Here is a 21,282-nt window from a genome sequence, read left to right as displayed (position 1 = left end):
TAGGGGAAATGGACTCTATCTTAGCTGTTCTTGGCTTGGGAGTGCCCAGGGGACAAGCTGGCACACTGCAAACACAGCTCAGCATGACAGGAAACCTTAGGCAAAATCCCAGAGACCTGCAAAGCTCACACCCAAGGCCAAGCACCAAGAGCAACAGAGGAGCAAGCAGAAGTGTAAGAATGAATAGTCCTGGGGTGGGGGCAAATGCTCAAGTAGACATGGTCACTGCCAAGTGTCAAAAGTCCAAAGGAGCCTCCTGATCTGGCCACCACTGGTGATCGTGGTGAGAGTAGCTGACAACTCCCCAGAGCCATATCTTATAGATGAGAAGATTTAAGTCCCAGTGTGGAGGGAGCCTGACTAAGAATTCATACATTTACCCACCAACTGCCCAGGTAACCATGCGGGAGACAGGAAGATGCACAGAATGTGGTCCTGCTCAGGAAGGATGAGGAACAGTCCCAGTCCAGAGCTGGAGCAGGAATCCAGTGCTAAGGCCTAGAAAACCCAGGGAAAGGGCAGCCCCCACCCCCCTGCGGAGGGGAGGCTTCCCGAAGGCAACCCTGGACCACAGGCCTTGTAACTGCCTGTGAAATAAGATTGGGACAGTCGTCGGTGGTAGAACTCTAAGGAGGGGGAGCAGCGTCATTCATATCAAGATGTGCAGGACAGGGGCTTGGGGATGTGGCTCAAGTGGTAGCGCGCTCGCCTGGCATGCGTGTGGCCCGGGTTCGATCCTCAGCACCACATAAAAGATGTTGTGTCCGCCGATAATTAAAAGATAAATATTTAAAAAAAAAAAAAAAAAGATGTGCAGGACAGCCAGATGGAAAAGTCCAGATTATCTGTTACTTGGCTAGGAAAGACTAGAAGACGTACACACCCAAAATTCCAATAAGTCCTCTGAAAGTTCTTAAATGTAAAACTTCCCCACACAGAAATCCTATCTGTCTTAGTCGCTGAGATCAGGTGGGGCTGGAAAGGCAAATGAATCCTGAGGGAGAAAGAGCAAGAGTGCAGGTAGGCACGCACCTCCAACAGGTTCTCCTTCAGGACCCCAGGGCTGCGGGTCGCGCTACCCACCACGCACTGTGCTCCTCACACTAACTCCATCATCCAGTCCCAAGAACGGGGAGCTGCACCCCAAGTCACTCAACCAACTAAGCACCAAGCTCAAGGTCACATAAAGGAAGACTTAAGCCCAAGTCTGACTGAGCCTGCGCTGTCCCAGCCTCTGCTTCCAGAGGTGGTCTGAAGATCACACTCAATTGCTACAGGCAAGATTCTGAAAGACATGCTATCTACTAGGTATGGCTGTTCTGTTTCCAAAAAACCCACAAAAGGCCATTTCACATAGCTAATAAACATGATCAAAAATATGCTGTGTGGAATTACTGTACACTTGTTTTGGCCTGTTACAGTTATCTTTCTATATAAGTTTTCTTCCAGGTGGAAAGAAGTAAACTAAAAAGATTTTATGTTCTTCTTTCAAAAACTATTTTATTGAAAATACAGACATGCCTCCATACCTGCAGGTTCCACAATCACCAGATTCAACTAACCATGGGTGGAAACTCTGTGTGTGTGTGTGTGTGTGTGTGTGCTGACCACTCACAGACTGTTCTTCTTGTCATTATTCTCTAAGCACTGCAGTATAACAACTATTTACATTGTATTAAGATTGTAAATCATCCAGAGATGAGCTAAGTATACAGGAAGTCACATTCAATACTGCACCATTTTAAATAGGAGACTTGACAGCCATGAATTTTGGTATGTGAGGGGGATTCTGGAACCCTCCTCCCCAGTACTGAGGCACATCTTATGGTATTGAAATGACCTAACCCCTGAAGTAATGAGCCTGAAAACTGCATTCAGTAATGCGGGAGTGGGAGGCAAAGGTGGACAGCACAGGCAAAGGAGAGAGAAGGCAACAGCGAAAAACTGAAACCTTTTGAAGACTTATTTATAACACATCTGTTTGTTACAAAAGAAATTTGTTTAAAAAACAAAACAAAATTTTAAAAAAAAAACTGCATCTAAAAATACTTAGAAAAGCCATGGTTTAGATAGGACAGAGGGGTGCTTACTCTACATAGTGTAAGGGAAGTATTTGTTTCAACACTGAGGGACTGGGTTCAATTTAACACGTAAGTTAGTGTCTGACACGGAGTCTGAAAGCCACCTTAGCACTTAGTGGCTCATAAAACTTCAAAGTAATACCAACAAGATTATCTTTTAAAGACATTCAAAGAATTTAATAATAAATCAAAATAAATTTGAAAGAAGTTTAAGAGATTCCTTAAGAGGAAATTTGAAAGCCTTTCCCAAGGAAAAAAAAAAAACAGACATAAAAAAAGACCGGTAGATTTTGAATACACAAAGATTTTTTAACTACATACGGGAAAATGCAGAGAAAAAAAAGCAAAAAACAAAAAGTGGGGGAAAATATCTACAAAACATGACATTTTTTTAATATACTGAAAACTTTTACATAGCCATGAGAAAATTATGAACTACCAAAAGCAAATTGGGCAAAAAGGCATGCAAATTTAAGAATGTCAATGTCTCATTCAGATCTAAGAAATGTTCTTTTTCAACCCTAACTAAAAACGTGTGCATTAACCACCAAGAGGCACTGCACTTCACCTCCACTGGGGATCTGCTGGCTAAGATGATGCATGGACCAGAACTCTCAACTGCCCGAAAAGAAATTTTCAGGACCATCTTTCTGTAGTCAATGTTCCAGAAGTGAGAGCAAAGCGGGCCCCTCCATCCACCCATGATTACACAAAGAGCAAGACAGACTTGGTGTTTTAAGCTGGTGAGGTCTGGGGATGGCCTGTTAGTGCAGCATAACCTAGCTAGTTTTTCCTGACTTGATATATATAACTAAAACAATGTCAAAGAAAAATATACACATACCCCCATGAAACACATAATAAAGCATATTAAAAATATGTAGAAAGAACTTCAAGAAGTCAAAAGAAAAAATACATTATGTGGAAAAAGAAACTAACATGTAAGTCATAGATATTACCAATTAAACAAGATTGTTAAATGTGGTAAAGGGAAGTATATGGATCTGTCCGCTCTAACAGGTAAGATCGGCAGCGTATTAGTAAATGAAGTGCGAGTTGCAGGACAGAAGGGAAATCCCATCTATGAACACCCGTTCATTAAACATGCATTCATCTGTACTCACAGGCAGCCTCCTGTGCACTGACCACATGCTAGACATTAATTAATACACACCACCCTCATTCATGGTAGGCGTTCAGCACGTCCTAAGTGTGTGCCAGGCGTGTGCAACATGCTCAACCACAGGAAATGAGTACATAATCCACAACCAGGCACATCTCTACTCAAGAGCCCATGTCACCAACCACAGGTTACTCTGCTTCCACACACTCAGACCCAGGAAAATTGGATAGCAAGCCAACAGAGGCGGTGCCTATAGGAGGGAGGTAATGAAGAAAGATGCAAACTGGAAACAGCCCAGGGTTCCCCACATTTCTGAACAGCGAAGCCTCTGGTGCAAAGCCCTCCTTTCCGACCCTGTCCTCTCTACTCCCCGCCTACAAGAGTACTTGCCAGCCTTAAGATGGCTAGTAGCTTCCTGCACATTTCCACTCTCACCACCTATATAATTTACTTACTGGATTGCTTTGAAAGATTAACTTTATAAAAATGGTGAGAATCTAACCGTAAACTCTTACAATTGAACATTGCTGCTATTCATCCATGCTGGCACAGGCGGCTACAGCGCATGTCTGACCAGAAGGAAGACTTCCAGTCAGCAACTGGGCTCCACCTGGCAGCGTTCAACTGCTCTCCCGGGAAGCAGGGCCCTGTTTACAGCCCCACAGCAGTATGAGTTCAACTGGTCCCTATTTTTTTTTTGTTAGAGCTACATATAAAAGTTTTATTCTACTACTTCTACTTTTAAATATATTAAGTACTTCTAAATATCTAGAAGAAATGGACATTTTGCATGAGAATAAGCCTGCTGTGTGATAGCCCTAGTGGAAAACTCACACATGGCCACGGTGGTGCTCCCAGCTACCTTCTACTATGGGTCAGTGTGGCCTTGAACCTTTCCCTCCTCACTTCCTTCTTCCTGCCTTCACTTCCGTGAACAATAGAAGGCATATGCAATCCCTAGAGATGACTGAACAAATTCATATCCAAAAGTCGTTTATAGAGGAGAAGCTTTCCTTCAAATTCCAACAAAAAGTGTATAAAACGTGCTAATTTTACTAGCTACTTCATCATGATGACACTAGCAAACTCTTTAACACCTAGAGACTAGATGTTGCAAAACTGGGACTCCTTTGTTCACTGCCACGTATTCTTGATAACAGGTGGTACTGTCAAGACTTTTGATTTTTGCCAAGCTAATGAATATAAAATGTTGTCTCACTGTTTTTTAATTTGTATTTCCCTGATTACTAGAGCCAGGCATTTTCATTAGATGTTTAGCTTCCTCTGCCTATTTTTCTACTATGTTGAATTTTTCAGGTTTTTTTGTTTTTTTAACAGAACATTTATTTCAGGCTGAGGATGTAGCTCAGTGGGAGAGTATTTGCCTAACGTGTGCAATACTCTGGGTTCGATTACCAGCACTGCCAAAAGAAAAAAAAAAGAATATTTATCCAAGCCAAGCACAATGGTGTCTGCCTATAACAGCAGCAACTTAGGAGGAGGCTGAGGCAGGAAGATAGCAAGTTCAAGGCCAGTCTGGACAACTAAGGAAGACACTGTCTCAAAACAAAAACTTAAAAAAGGACTGGGGAAGGCTGGGGATGTGGCTCAAGCGGTAGCGCGCTGGCCTGGCATGCGTGCGGCCCGGGTTCGATCCTCAGCACCACATACAAACAAAGATGTTGTGTCCACCGATAACTAAAAAAAATAAATAAATAAATATTAAAAATCTCTCTCTCTCTTTAAAAAAAAAAAAAGGACTGGGGAGGTAGCTCTGTGGTGGCACATCCCTGGGCTCAATCTCCAGTGTTGCTCCCCCTCCAAAAAGAAAGAAAAATCTAGAAACTGAGCTGCAGAGAGCATCTGTCACAGCCCCCAGCTTGCCTTTCACCTTCTTTACAGTGTCTCTTCCAACAGCCACTTCCTCTCAGAGCTGTGCTTTTGCTGTTGGCACCACACACACAACTGTAAAACAAGAATATCTGAACACATATCCACGTGGGTTTTTTAAAAAACAGAAAATGGCTCAAATGTGATTAAATCAGTAAGAGAAAACAGGAATTCTGCAATCCCCACTTTCAACACTAAGACACCAATCTGATTCCTATTTAAACCCAGCACCTTAGTGCTCCCAGTACTAAGGTCTTATAATTCTCAGTAATACACCATATTCCATTCCTAATCCTAAGTTATCCTTGGTGCTCAATGACGTCAAAATCATCTCCACGTAAGAGCAAAGAACAAGCACAGCAGGATCGGAACCTTGCCCTCCAGGCTCTCATCTTGTGTTTTTTTCTTTTTAGTCCCAAAGTTAAACCTGATCTTACCATTTTCTCATTTTACTAAGGGTGTCTAGACTATAATATGTGACTAAAGAAATGTGAAAATTTCACATATTCACATTCTGTCTGCACAACAGACTGCATTTTCTCTGCTTTACATCTCCTCTCCCTTACTGGAACACACAGAAGGCTCTGGGGTGTTCAAAATGCAAATCAAACCATACATTTATACCTGTGCAATTTGCTAATGGATCTGCACTGCTAATTAACAGCCATCAGCCACATGTGGCCAAGAGCACTTGTCTGTGCATATTTTAAAAAGAGATGTGTTCAAGTGCCAGTGTACACAAGACTTTGGAAATGTAGTACGAAAAGCAAAAGAATGTAAAGCATCTCATTAATAACTTCACATAGATTACATGTAAAAGTAATATTTTATACTCATTAATAAAACACATTATAAACATTAATTTTGGTTGTTTCTTTTTACTTTTGATGTGTCTACAACAACGTTTAAAATTATATGTATGACCAGCATTTGTAGTTCATTATACTTCTAATGGATAAACCATTATATCTTGTCTACTTTATTTCAAAAGGTAAAAAAAACTTTTTTCTTCCTTTTATGAAAAATACTTTAACTGACACACATGCCAAACAAATTTGTTAATTACCTTTCGGTATCAAACACTTAACAATATGCCAAGAACTGACTTAAAATACCTTTAGGGAAAAAAAAAACTTTAATTTCAAGACAGCTCAAAAGATTACAATCCAGGACAAATCAATAAAAGCAACCAACAAAATCTGTTACATCCACATCTCTGTTGATGGAATACAAAATATATTTTAATGCTAATTTTCTACCACTATACATGAATTGTAGATAACATGCTTTCATTCTCAGCCCATCCCTCCCAAGATGAATGGCAGTTGAGACCCCACTTAGATAGAAAGGAGCGTGGAGAAGAATAAGCCAAACAGCCAGAAGCCCAAGATACCTAGAACACCCTTCTGTTTCCTGGCACCATGGGATTCCGCCTGCCAAAGTCTAACTGCATCTTAACCACCTGGACAGCTAGTTAGAAATACCAGCCCCAGAATCTTTCCTCATTTTTGAAATGCAACCTTGAATTCTTTTTTTTTTTTTTCCCTTACTTTCCCAGGCCAAACTCACATGTAGTTTTTGGAAAACAAAGGTTTCATCCAGCAACACCATCTGCCACAAACCAATACCAAAGCCAAGCAGAGATGATAGGGCCCAAAGGTAAAGGAAAGAACCACTTTTTAAAATTTTAGAATACAAACTAAAGTCAAACAAAACTACTGAAATACTTTATCAGAAAACTTAATAATAAAACTGGATGGGGGAGCTGGGGCTGTGGCTCAGTGGCAGAGTGCTTGCCTACTGTGTGTAAGGCACTGGGTCCCATCCTCAGCACCACATAAAAATAAAATTATAAAAAAAAAAAAACTTGATGGGATTTTTCATGCAGCAGGCAAGCATCAGACCCAGTGTCATAGCGGGATATATCATGACCACACAAGCAGACGAGAGGAAGGAGGGCTCGGTGTATGCTCAGAAGCAAACACCCCATCTATCAACTTCAAAGACTGACCATTTTTCAAATTATTTGAGGAATCATTAATTTAAAAAAAAAAAAAAGCAAATGTCACCTGACCACACCAGTGTAACTCTTGCCATGTGATGGTTTTAACCCTCTGGTGTTCCGTAAAGCGAGGAGAGCATCATGAACAAGTGCAAGCAGATGAGATGGCAGGAGGAGTACTCATTAGCAGCTGCCCTTAGACAACTCACTGACCTCTCAGATTCAGGTCAGAAACCAGACAAGAAGTTAGAAGACATAACTGAAGATCAAAACTCCAAATACAATAGGAACAGGAAATATTTAAGTCACTGAAAAAACTTAAAAATACAAATCTAGGGCAGGTGTGGTGACACACGTCTGTAATCCCTGCAACTCTGGAGGCTCACAAATCGAGGCCAGCCTCAGCAACTTAGTAAGGTCATGGGCAACTTAGCAAGACCCTGTCTCAAAATAAAAAGGGTTGTGGATGTAGCACCTCTGGGTTCATCCCTAGTGCCTGCCCCCTAAGGGGGGAAAAAAACTACAAAAGCAAAATTTTAAATACCAGAAAAAGATTTAAAAACACTTGGGTAAATTAAAAAAAAAATACTTGGATAGAAAGACTCAATATTATTAAAATGTTAGTTTCTCCCTAGGTTAATTATAAAGTACATTTAATAGAAATGGCAATAGGTTTAAGAAAAATTAGCTTTAAAATAGAGAAATACAAACACATGAGAATATCCAGGAATTTATAAAGAAGGTAGACTCTCTTTCAGAGAGTACATTTTTTCCATTAAAAATTTATTTTTAATTTTATTGTTGCGTTATAATTACAAATATTAGTGGAATTCATTGTTACATATTGATACATGCAAAAAAACATAATTTGGTCAATAGTAAAGTACATTTTTTAAGAAGCTAGAATGATGAACAGACAGATAAGTAAAATATAACTGGCATTCTACAGACAGCCAAACACAGTGGTATGATATCGCGATAGTGGTGTAATATCATGACAGTGGGGTGATATGATCGTGGTGTGATATCATGATGGTGGTATGATATCGTGACAGTGGTGTGATATCATGATACATATATCTTGGGTTTTGCGCACAGTGTCGGGCTCATAGTTCCCTTTCCAAGCAGGCCATGGAAACCAGAAGGTCTCTTTCACAAGGCAGGTCATAAAAACACTACTCTTCCCTGACTTCATTTTGGAGTCAGGCACAAAGAAATTCCTGAAACTACCCTTTTAAAGTAGGTCATGAGAAAGATAAGCAGTCAATCAACAAGTACATGAAAAAATGCTCACCATCTCTAGCAATCAGAGAAATGCAAATTAAAGCCACTCTAAGGTACCATCTCACCCCAGTAAGAAAGGCAGCCATTATGAAGTCAAACAACAACAAGTGCTGGCAAGGATGTGGGGAAAAGGGTACACGTGTACATTGCTCGTGGAATTACAAATTGGTGCAGCCAATTTGGAAATCAGTATGAAGATTCCTCGGAAAGCTGGGAATGGAACCACCATTCGACCCAGCTATTCCCCTTCTAGGACTATTCCCAAAAGACCTAAAAAGAGCATACTACAGGGATACAGCTTCAACAATGTTCATAGCAGCACAATTCACAATAGCTAGACTGTGGAACCAACCTAGATGCCCTTCAATAGATGAATGGATAAAAAAAACGAGGCATATACACAATGGAATATTACTCAGCACTAAAAAATAATAAAATCATGGCATTTGCAGGGAAACAGATGGCATTAGAGCAGATTATGCCAAGAGAGTCAGCCAATCCCTAAAAAACAAATGTCGAATGTCTTCTTTGATATAAGGGGGCGGGGAGCGACTCAAAACAGAGCAGGGAGGAAGAGCATGAGAAGAAGATTACCATCAAACAGGGATGAGAGGTGGGAGGGAATGGAAGAGAGAAGGGGAATTGCACAGAAGATGGAAGGAGACCCGCACTGTTATACAAAATACATATAAGAGGATGTGAGGCGAAGGGGAGGAAAAAAAAAAGAGAGAGAAAGAAATGAGTTATGGTAGATGGGATAGAGGGAGGAGAGGAGAGGGGAGGGGGGATAGGAAGGGGATAGGAAGGGCAGCAGAATACAACAGACACTAGTATGGCAGTATGTATAAACGTGGTGGTATAACCAATGTGGTCCTGCAATCTGTACACGTGGGAATAATAAGAATTCATACCCCATTTGAAACAAATGTATGATATATGATATGTCAAGATCAATGTAAGGTTTTGAGCAACTAATAAATTTCTGATGTTAAAAAAAAAAAATAAAAATAAAGTAGGTCATGAGACCCTCCTCGTTCCACAGGGGTCCTGTCCCCATTAGCTGAGGGAGGAGTGTGCAGGCAGCTTGCTGTCAGCGCGGGGTCACACCCTTTCTGTCCAAGCCCATTTAGACGCAGTTACCCTTGCTCCAATCATGTCTCCACAGTGAAGTCTCCACAAAGAGCCAGAGGATGAGTTCACAAACTTCTGAGTAGCTGAACCCAAGGAGGTTCTGCGAGGGTGCACACCCAGAGAGGTCCTGAAAGTGCCACACCCTCTCACACGCTTCCCCTGTGCGTCTCTTCATTTGTATCCTCTGCATTATCTTTTATAATAATCCAGTAAATAGAAGTGTTTCCCTGAGTTCTGTGATCCACTCAAGCAAATTAACAGAACTCAAGGAGGAGGTGTGGGAACCCGATTCACAGGGTGGGAGGCACAGGGAAGCCCTACTCTGGGGAGGGCAGCCGAGCTGAGGGCAGAGCGCCTAACGGATGGGCGCTGGCACTACCTCCAGCACATGTGTCAGAACTGAACTGAGTCAGAGGTACCTCGATGGTGTCTCTGTAGGACCAACTACTTGTGGGCTGGTGGGGAGAAGTCCCCATAGCCCTTCTGGCCACAGAAGTCTGTGGTAATCACTGAGGCTTGAGGACAGAGGAGGAAAAACACTCCCTCATGGCAGGATGCAATAATCAGAGTTAAACACAAACAACAAACTTCAAGGAATATTTATAAGTCATATCACCCAGAGCTAATTTCCTTATATATAAAGCTCCTCAATATATAAAGCTAATTTCCTTAATATGTATATATATAATATATATAAATTTTCTTGATATATATAAAGAGAAACACTGTTATGGAAAAATAGGCAGAACACAGGCATGATCTAGTCTCTGAAAGGGAATTACAAATGACTCAGACATTTAAAGAAAACTCTGTAATAAGAGAAATGGAAATTAAAATCAGAATGGCAAAATAAAAAACTTCAAAACCACATGCTACTGTCAAGCATATAAGGAAACCACTTTTTTTTTTAAGAACTGCCAAAATTTTAGTGTTTAATAATTAAGAGCACAACTGACCAATTTCCAAGATGTGAAGATACCATGTTTGAGAAACTGGGGAGAAAAATTGCTCTAAAACCTCACTATACAGTATGTGGTAAGAACACACTGTAATATAGAACCTGTCCACACTTAGTATTTAGTTGCAAAAAGCCACTCAGTCTTCTCTTGGCTGGAAAAACTGTGTTCCGGATTTTAGGGTGATCAGAACCTTCGACTCCTTCATGTGGCAGGTATCTTGTTTTCACCTTCCAGCTCTTCCACCCCGGCCTGTGTCCTGAGGTCTGTTATGTTTTCCTCCAGATCATCAATGCGACTACTCATATCATCAAAAAATTCTTCCAATGATCTGGTTGGACATGGTCTGAAATTCATCTTGCATCTGCTGCAGGAGTGTCTGCACCACCAAGGTGAGGTCCAGCAAGGTCCTGGGATCAGTCTCAGCCATCTCTCCAGTTCCCAGCTTGGCGGCAAGATCTCAGACTGTCACCCCACATTTCCATTTGTCCACACAGGAAACCACCACTCTTAAAACACTGGTTGTGCTGGACTTCATGGTGCACACCTGTAATCCCAGTGATTTGGGAGGCCCAGGCAGGAGGATCACAAGTTCAAGGCCAGCCTCAGCAACTCAGCAAGGCCCTGAGCAACTTATCGAGACCCTGTCTCAAAATCAAAATTAAAAATGGCTGGGACGTGGCTCAGTGGTTAAGCACCTCTGGGTTCAATCCCCAATAACAAAAAATAAAACACTGGTAGTGAAGGTTAGGGATGTGGTTCAGTGGTAAAGGGTCTGCCGAGCATGCACTAGGTCCTGGGCTCAATCCCCAACACCACACACCCCCAGATACACACACACACACCACTGGCAGTGAAAGTCTACTTGATATACTGCTGCTAGAGAGCAACTTGGATGCCCGGAGACCGGCGTGTTTACACCATGCACGGGGGCAGCACTGAGGCAACAGAACTGGAAACAAGGAGCAGCCCTAAGGACTGGGTAGGAAGAGCTTCCAGACACCTCTTAGCAGCAAGAGAACCCTGGCTCTGTTCATAACCAGGCAGCCACTCACTACAAGAAAAGCAGACCCTCCCCTGGTCCTGTGGCCTCAGCCAATCAGTGCCTACCACTGATTCAGAAAACGTGCCAGTGCTGCATCTGATCAATGAAAAATGAGACTTGAGACCACTGGGAGTGTCCTCACTCAAGACAGGCACTGCCAAGAGCCTGGGCTTTTGCTTGTGGACTTTGCCATATACATGAGACACACTAAATGGGAAAGGCACCTGGGAATAATGAGGAGCAACTTAAGAGGAAGACACATTAAATCAGAATGCACAGATTAAAGAATGCAGTTGTGATGGCATATCTGAGCTACTGATATGAGGGATCCTGGAAGCAGTGTCCCTGCATATCCAGAGAAGGGCTCAGGAAGGTACCCATAGGTGGGGAACAGTGGCTGCTGCACAGAGTCAAGACAGGGACAAAGGGAGACTTATGTTTCATTGTGTTCCGGTCTGTTTATATTTTACAGTACTGGCATTTATCATCTACTCCTAAATAGATGATTTTTTTAAAAAGTGAAACACACTTTAAACAAAGCAGCACCAGGATTTAAGATAGTAATTACCTAATTTTCCTAACACTGAATGTACAATGCTAGTTTTGTCCCACTACATTTTATGCAATTAGCAACTATGTCTTAAAGAACATGAGCATTTGCAGGCAACAATGGCGCACACCTGTAATCTGTGACTTGAGTGACTGAGGCAGGAGGAACACAAGTTTAAAACCAACCATAACACCTAAGGCCCTAAGTAACTCACCAAGACCCTGTCTCAAAATAAAAAATAAATGTCTAGGGGTGCTGGGGTTGTTCTCAGTGGTAGAGCGCTTGCCTCGCACGCTTGAGGCACTGGGTTCAATCCTCAGCACCACATAAAAATAAATAGATTAAAATAAAAATATTATGTCCTTCAACAACTAAAAAAATATTTAAAAAAAAAAAAAAAGAAAAGGTCTGGGCTGGGGATGTGGCTCAAGCGGTAGCGCGCTCGCCTGGCATGCGTGCAGCCCAGGTTCGATCCTCAGCACCACATACAAACAAAGATACTGTGTCCGCTGATAACTAAAAAATAAATATTAAAATTCTCTCTCTCTCTGACTCTCTCTCTCTTTAAAAAAAAAATGTCTGGGGATGTAGCTCAGTAGTTAACAGCCCCTGAGTTTAATCTCCAGTACCAAAAATAAAAAATAATAATGAGCATTTTCAAACATTTCTAGAGACACAGAAAAACAACTTTTCAAGCAAAAAGTAATTAAACTCCACTGTTTATTTAGAAAAATACAAATCAACTTTGGTAATATACAACATTTAAGTCAAGAACTGTGACCTCTCCATTAATAGTACAAAAGAATTCAAACCTACAAATTGGGGACACAATCTTTATAAATCAGCCCAGTAGATTATGCCAGTCATCTACAGATTGTTTCTCAACAAACAATTCACACTGAACATATCCCGAACTGGATCCCTGCACCTGCCCCACGTCATCCCACCACCAAACCTGCCTCTTTCCTCTTGGGCTCCCTATTTTAATGAGATCACTTCCATTCAGCAACTGGAACCTTTATTCCACAATATTTTAAAACCATCACTTAACTCACTCTCTGGACTATTAGTCTGACTTTCCCTTCAGACTGGGAGCTTCTCAGGGCTCAGGAACAAATTTTATTCATCCAGGCATTCCTACTCATCCCTGAGTGGACTTCCTGGCTCAAGCGTCTGCTTAAAATATCAAGGGGCATCATCTACCAAGAATACAATTTCTATTTATCTTCCATCTTTCTTAAGGCCATAAAGCTCTTAATATCAATTGCTATAATTAGAAACCTGATAACTAGAAATTTTAAACTAAGTATAGTAATCATAAAGATGCACTTACAAATCCCAGCAGCCAGCAACTAGAGAGACAACCAACAGTAACAACTGTGATCTCCAAGTCTCAGGGTGGAGGAGGATCAGCTCTGTGAGCACACAAAGGACAGACCGCATGGCACGCCTCTCAGGACTCTCCTGTCTCCTGAACTACAAGGCAACTGCCCAACCTGATCCCACTGTGCGCACCAGCAAAGAACCTCTCCCCCTATACCGGCTGCTCCTCAGACACAACATTCTCTTTTCTTTCTCCCCCATCAGGGGCACAGAAAACTGCAAGGCTAGACCCAGGCATCCCCTAAACAACTCCTCCACACTAAAGCAGATGCCATTAAAACAGCCAGACTCCCAGGGGCTGATCAACTGGCAAATCCCTAAGTATATTCTCAGATCATCCATAGAAACAAAAAAAGCAGAAAGCTTTTCCAAGTGCGCTGAACAGAAGCAGAAAGCATGGGATTTAATCAAGACACCACAGATGAAAGGAAGTATCTTCTATTTATCAGGTTAATAGGGGCTTATCTCATTTTCATCTCAGTCCCAACCAACTATATAAAATACCTATGCACTAGGAAGGAATTTATTTAACTCCCTTGTGAAGTTAAAAGGTACTAGATTTACTGCCCTCACAACTGCTATACTGTGGAGCTAAAGTAAGGTAATTTGCTGAAAAAAAAATATAATCAAAATCAAAAATAAATAAAGCTCAATATACACACATCCAAAATATCACACAGGACACAGACACAAGGAAGGATGGGTCTGCTTCCCACTCACAGCAATGCCAAACTTGTTCTGGCAAATGAACAACCAAGCAGTTCATCCCTGAACTGGCAATGGGATGAGTACAAGAACAGGTAACCCCTCTTATCAGAAGAGCTGAGGGTGGGAGAGTGTGGATGCTCATTTAAATGTCTCCCAGATGGTCACAAATAACACTAGCAAATAGAAGACATGCTGAAGGGGAAAAGCTGTCTAAGCCATGAAGACTGGAAAAGCACATCTGCTCAGTCCGTCCGCACAGCAAGTACCACTCAGCAATCCGAGGAGGGAACTACTGACACCAACAGCATGGCAAGCTCCAAAATGAGTGAAAGAAGCCAAAAAAAAAAAAAAAAACCAGAAGAGTGCCTACCGTGCGATCCACTTACATGACTTTCTAGAACATGCAAACTCATCTGCAGGGGAAAAGCCTATCAGTGCTGCCTGGCGCTGAGGGAGGCGGTGGCTCCCAGTAAGGTATGAGGGAGGAGACACCAGTAAGGGACTTAGGAAGCTGGCAGGTGACAGATGTGATTATCATCATTATCGCAGTGGGTGGACACCCATGTCAAACATCACATTTTACACTTTTAATATGCACAGTTCATGGTGTGTAATTTATACCTCCACAGATGTTTTAATTTTACAAACATTTGGCACTGATCATCGCTTGAGTTGAACTGGAAACCTCACAGTGTCACTTTTTTTTTAGGGAAGGGTATTTCATGTCTGGCACAGACCATGCTTTTTGGACCAGCAATTTTGGGAGGAACACAGATGTGCAATGCTTAAATGTATTTCTTCCCATCCATCATTTTCATGATTGAAAAGCTAGAAGCATTTTAGTAAAACTTCCCATCACTTTTCCCAGAGAGTTTCTCTCAGCAACTATCCTCTGGAACTCAATAAATGCAGCCATCAATCCTCAGCTTTAAAATACTTAACTAGACTGCCCATCTTAACAAAAATAAACTCTAACTCTTCCGCTGCCCCACAGAACCAGGGCACCCCCACCTCCCTAGTCTCGTGTCCCCTGGCACTGTGTGTCCTCAACTACACGTTGACCTACACACCACACTCACCTCACGCAAGATCAGGGCCTCGCCTACCTGCACCAAGAAGGCACACACACCTCCACCCTCACACCTCTGCCCAAAGGTCCCTCCACAGCTCCAGACGTGAACGCCAAAGCCTCACGCCATCTGCTGTCACCACAGACCCTACTTTGCTGACTTCATAGTTCTTACTCCTATCTAAAATTCTCATATAAACCTCTTTACTCACTTATTATATTTGCTAATACAATTTACTTGTTGGTTCATTCCTGCTATGACTATCAGAAGCATCAGCTTAAGTAAAAACAATGATCTTTTCCCAATTTAACGTGAAATCACTCACCTCTAGGCACCCAACTGTGTAAAAAGCACCAACCTGGGCTAGGTTGTGGCTCAGTGGTAGAGCACTTGCCTAGCACGCGTGAGGCACTGGGTTCGAGTCTCAGCACCACATATAAATGAATAAATAAAAAAAAATGTCCATCAATAACTTAAAAAAAATTAAAAAAAAAAAGCACCCAACCTATTAACAAAAGAAAAAGATCAATTCCAACTCTCATACTAATATCACAAGGCTTCAAATGGTGCTCCTGAAGAACTGAAGTACTCACTCTGCTCCAGAGCTGCCTCATTGTCACCAGATCTCAATTCAATGCAAGGGCAACTTACAGGTGCCTGGCATGGCCCTTTTCATAAGGGATCCTTTTGACTCGAAAGGGTTATCTCCCAATGCCCAGCGTGGAGCCGGACACCTGGCCTTCGGAACACTCGACATTAAACACTGGAATCCAACTGCTCTCATGTAACCATTTTTAATTTCTCACTTTTTCCCAATTTTAAAGTTTTCAGACACTATTACCAAAAGATTAAAATTGGTTACTTTTCTTCTCGATGTCACTCTCTAAATGATCTGATGACAAATCATTAACATAATCACTGGAATGTACCCTCCAAGAGGATGGGGATATTTAATGGCTTTGGCCTGGCTGCCTGACCCCCCAGCACCTAGTCCCCGACACAGACATGTGCTGTCAAACACCAAAAGCTCATTTACCTCCTGAGATCAACACATTATCCAAAACTTGGGGATACTGCCAATGACATACGTCATCTCTTTCTGCTATTGCTTGAAACTTCAGTAAGCACGTCTCTGGCTTCACACTACACAGCAACGTGTGGTGAGTCCAGGCCAGAGGTCAGTGCCGACGCTGACCCACGGTGCAACCAGCATGGCTCCCCTTCGCCTCAGGCGTGCTGAGGAGGGAGAAGAACGGGAGTGGTGATGCTGGGTCCCAGAGCACTCCTGACAGCAGCGTCCATTCTAGCCAGGGAGAGCACAGACGGAAGACTGGCACTGCCCCACCATCACACAGCCACACCCCTCCACGGCGACTGCTGTCCAGCCCCACAGAGCTCCATGAAGAGGGCAGGGTCAGCACCATCAAAGGCACTGATCACAAACAACAGGAAAGTGGCTCAGTTGAGAGGTGTTTCAAGTAATTCATACTAATAAAAAGCTAAAGTAGTCAAGTTTGTGAATGATTTAATAAAGATGTCCCCAAAGCACTGCCCTCACCCTCACATTTCCGGGAGAAACAGAGATGCAAGCAGCTTGCAGGGCAAGGCCTAACAAGGTGGAACGGTGGCTTACAGGCATGTCACCTACTGTCACAGCAGACTGACAACACAGATCTGAAGTGAGAAGATAACCATCACCTCATGGACTGTAAATATGAACCCTCACTCCAGCCTTGACCAAGCACCTATGGCACTTAGGACTCTACGCCCTAGTTTCTTAAGGATAGTAAGCACAACCCCTCATCAAGCATGCTTCTAGTCCCCCACCACCATGGCTCGCCAGCCTGGACAGCTGGACAGAAGTAAAACAGGGTCAGAGCCTCTTGAGAGAGGTCCAATACAAGACAAGAAAATAATTCAACAGGCAATTACTTTTTTAAAAATTATAAAATGTTATGCATTATGCTACCCACACCACCATGGCCTACAATCAAAAAGACACATAATAATAAGTGTTGATAGAATGTGGAGAAATTGGGATCTTCGCACATTGCTAGTGAGAAAGTAAGACAGAACAGGCCACTTTAGAAACCAGCTCCTCAAAATACTAAACACAGAGCTGCTGTTTAACCCAGAAACTCCACTCCCACATACATATGCAAGAACACCTGAAAACTTAAATACACCCAAAAATTTCTACACAAGTGTTATCAGCAGCATTATTCACAATAGCCAAAAGTGGAAACACCCCAATGTTGTTATTTAAGGGTATTCATCTCTCTCACTGAGAAAGAATAAATAAATGTAGAATATCCATATACTGCAATATTATCTGGCAATAATAAGAAATGCATTCAGATACATGCCAAGACATGGAGAACCCCTGAAAACTCTACATTAAGTGGAAGAAGCCAGACACAAAGGCATTTTATGAGACGTCTAGAACAGGCATCTCTGTAGACAGAAAGTACATTAGTAGTGGTCTTTCTTTTCATGATGAAAGTGGTCCAGATTCATCAGTGGTGATAGTTGCACAATTCTGTGAATATATTAAAACCACTGAATTGTATACCCTTTTTTTTTCTTTTTTCTTTTTTTTTTTTTTAACTCCCTGTTGTGGGGAGAGTTAGTTTGCTTTTTTTTTTTTTTAATCAGGGATTGAACCCAGGGGCTCTTTACCACTGATCCACAAACCCAAGACTGAGTCTTGCTAAATTGCTTAGGGCCTCACTAAATTGCTGAGGCTAGCCTCAAACTTTTGATCCTCTTGCCTTAGTCTCCAGATAGCTGGGATTGAACCCCGGAGCACTTAACCACTGAGCCACATTCCCAGCTCTTATTATTTTTTATTTTGAGGCAGGGACTCAATAAGTTGCTTAGGGCCTCACTAAATTGCAGAGACTGACTCTGAACTTGTGGTCCTCCTGTCTCAGCCTCACAAGCTGCTGGAATTACAGGCAAGCACCACCATGCCCAGAACAAATCATATCTTGATAAAGCCGTTAAAAATCACCATGTGGGGGCTGGTCCTTGCCTGGAATGTGTGAGGCACTGGATTCGATTGTCAGCACCACATAAAATAAATAAACAAACAAACAAATAAATAAACAAAGATATCGTGTCCATCTACAACTAAAAACAATTAAAAAAAAATACACTATGTGGGCTGAGGCTTGGGCTCAGCGGTAGAATGCTCTCTTGGCACATGTGAGGCACTGGTTTCGATCCTCAGCACCTTATAAAAATAAAAAAATCAAAAAAAATAAAAATAAAAATAAATAAATATTAGTTTTTTAAAAAGTGATTGCCTGTTGAATTATCTTCTTGTCTTGGACCTCTCTCAAGAGGCTCTGACCCTGTTTAATTCTGCCCATGCATTACCCTTAAATAATGACTACAGCTTTCAGGAACATGGTGGCACCACCTGTAATTTCAGCTACCTGGGGGACAGAGGGAGGAGGCCAGCAAGTTCAAGGCCAGCCTGGGAAACTTAGCAAGACCATATTCAAAATAACTATTTTACAGGGTTGGGTATTATAACTCAGCACACCAGTTCCTGGCCTCAGTCCTCTCTATCACCAAAAAAAAAAAAAAAAAAAACTACACACACACCCATAAAAATATTTCATAAAATGATCTTTTATCAAGATGGAGAGAGACAGTGTGTGTGTCCCCCTCAGCACTCCTCGTCCATGCAGTTACAAAGCACTGTCACATCCCTAGACCCCACGACCACAGGTCCCCCTAGGGCATTTATGCCAGAAATAGGGATTTCTTAGGTGAAAGGTACCAACTCCATAAAAAGCACAGACTGCTATAATTCACCCAACAGGAATCTGAATTTACTATTATTTATTTGCTGAGAATTACTAAATCTGTAATTTAAAATGTTCTAAAAAATAAATTGTCCAGGCCTTGATGGTTTTATTGGAAAATTCTACCAAATATTTAGAAAACAATTAAAACCAATTTTACACACTTTCTTTAAAATAAAAAAAAAAGGAAAGGATACTTTCCAGTTCAACAAAGGGACATCCTAGACACAGGGGGATTAAAGAGATTTGAGAAATAAATGCAAACTGTGACGCTGAATTGGATTCGTTTGCTAAAAAGGACCTGGTGGGATGAGTGGTAATATCTGAAAGAGGTCTAAAGATCTGAGGAAGAAATGTATATATTTCCTAATTTCTGATGGTCATCTGGGGGTTATAAAGAATTATTCCCTTGTTTATGGGAAATGCTACAAAAATATTCAGAAGTGATGTGACATCAAGTCAGCAACTTATTTCCAAACAGTTCAGGGGGAAAAAAATTCTCTGAACTATACTTTTAACTTTTCTGTAAGTATAACATATTTTAAAGTTAGGAAAATTGTTTTTTAAAAAGACCATACAAGCCAGGCACAGTTGCACACCTGTAATCCCAGCAACTCAGGAGGCTGAAGCAGGAGAATTATAAATTCAATTCAGCAACTTAGCAAGGCCCTAAGCAACTTAGTAAGATTCTGTTTCAAAATAAAAATTACAAAGGACTGGGATGTAGCTCAGTGGTTAATGTCTCTGGGTTCAATCCCTGGTACCAAAAACAAGAGACAATACAAGAGCATACTTTTATGATGGACACAAAAAGAAAAATTTGCTACACGAGGTTCAAAAAATTGCAAATCATAAATAAAATGTTATCAATTCATTCACACTTGAATACACTTATTACAATGGAATATTATTCAGCCTCTAAAAAGAAGAAAATTCAAGTTCATATGACAAATGATACATATGATAAACTTTGAGGCATCATGCTACTGAAATAGTCAGAAAAAGACAAACACTATAGGTTTCCACTTAAATGCAGTATCTAGAATAGTCAATTTCATAAAAATAGGAAGTACAACAGTGGTTCCCAGGGGCTGGAGTGGAGGAAATGGGCAGCTATTCAATGAACATGCAATTTCAGTTTTGCAAAATGCAAAAGTTGTGGAGATCTGGTGCACTGCACTCATCACTGCTGAACTGTATGCTGAAAATGGCGAAGATGAGAAACTGTCATTTTTACCACACACACATGCACATCTGTGGTTTGAAGAAAAGCAAAGAATTGACACGTACCCTATCTCCAAGCTGCTCCTCTCTGGAACGAGGGTCTAGAAGGGGCACACAAAGTCGGAAGAGGTTTTCCTAAGCCAGAGAGACGGGCACAGTTTTTTCATCACCCTCTATGTACACAATGCTTGTAGATATTCTGCAAAATTGAATATATGTATGTGTGTAGTTGATAGACCTTTATTTTATTTATTTATACACAGTGCTGAGAATCAAACCCAGTGCCTCACACATGCCAGGCAAGTACGCTACCGCTGAGCCACAGCCCCAGCCACGGCAAAACTGATTCTTAAAATCAACTCCCCAGAAAAGGGATGATGGGCCAGTACAAACTCTCTAAAAATAAATAAGGAGTTTGGGGGGAAAGAAAAGGAAAGACCCATAAATTCCTCTAATAATATTAACTTAAAATTTTATTTTCTTATAATAAGGGCTGGGGATGTGGCTCAAGCAGTAGCATGCTCGCCTGGCATGCATGCGGCCCGGGTTCGATCTTCAGCACCACATACAAAGATGTTGTGTCCGCTGAAAACTAAAAAATAAATAAATAAATATTTAAAAAAATAAAAAATAAATAAAGTTAATAGGTCTGCTTCTATGTAGCAATTTAAAATTTAAGTTCTCAATGGTTATGGTCAAACGTAATATCATTTTTCAAAACTGCCATATATGTTAAAGTCCTATTATGTAGCCAAATAATATAAATGTTATAGTCTCCCCATCTTCATCATCACAATGAGAGACTTCAAGACAGAAAGCCAGCCCTCCCCAGTGGACAAGGGAGAAGGCAGGGTAGAAGGACACAGGCAGAGGCGCCAAGACTGGCTTCCACCTGGACAAGCATGAAAGCTAGAGCCGTCACCACCCGCATCCAGGGAAGCCCCTGCTCCTGACTGGTTACCCTCTGGAAAGAAGGAGACAAGAGGCACTGGTACGCGGCTGTCCCCAAGGCCAGACACA

The 21,282-nt window shown here is 41.6% G+C and overlaps 1 protein-coding gene and 1 pseudogene across 2 annotated transcripts in view; both read right to left on the bottom strand.

Annotated features, from left to right (window-relative positions):
- Positions 1 to 20,671, bottom strand: part of Mboat2 (membrane bound O-acyltransferase domain containing 2) — a 109,190-nt gene extending 88,519 nt beyond the window's left edge. For both annotated transcript variants that reach the window (XM_048804852.1, XM_048804854.1), the window contains exon 1: positions 20,329 to 20,671. The gene's annotated coding sequence lies outside the window, so the exon portion shown is untranslated. The remainder of the gene's footprint in view (positions 1 to 20,328) is intronic.
- On the bottom strand, positions 9,325 to 11,117 carry LOC125617274 (annotated as a pseudogene).
- Positions 20,672 to 21,282: the final 611 nt, after the last annotated feature.

Source organism: Marmota marmota, unplaced genomic scaffold, assembly GCF_001458135.2.
Source record: "Marmota marmota marmota unplaced genomic scaffold, marMar, whole genome shotgun sequence".
Taxonomy (NCBI): Eukaryota; Metazoa; Chordata; class Mammalia; order Rodentia; family Sciuridae; genus Marmota; species Marmota marmota.
The sequence above is the reverse complement of the archived record's forward strand: the minus strand, read 5'-3'. Positions and strand labels throughout refer to the sequence as shown.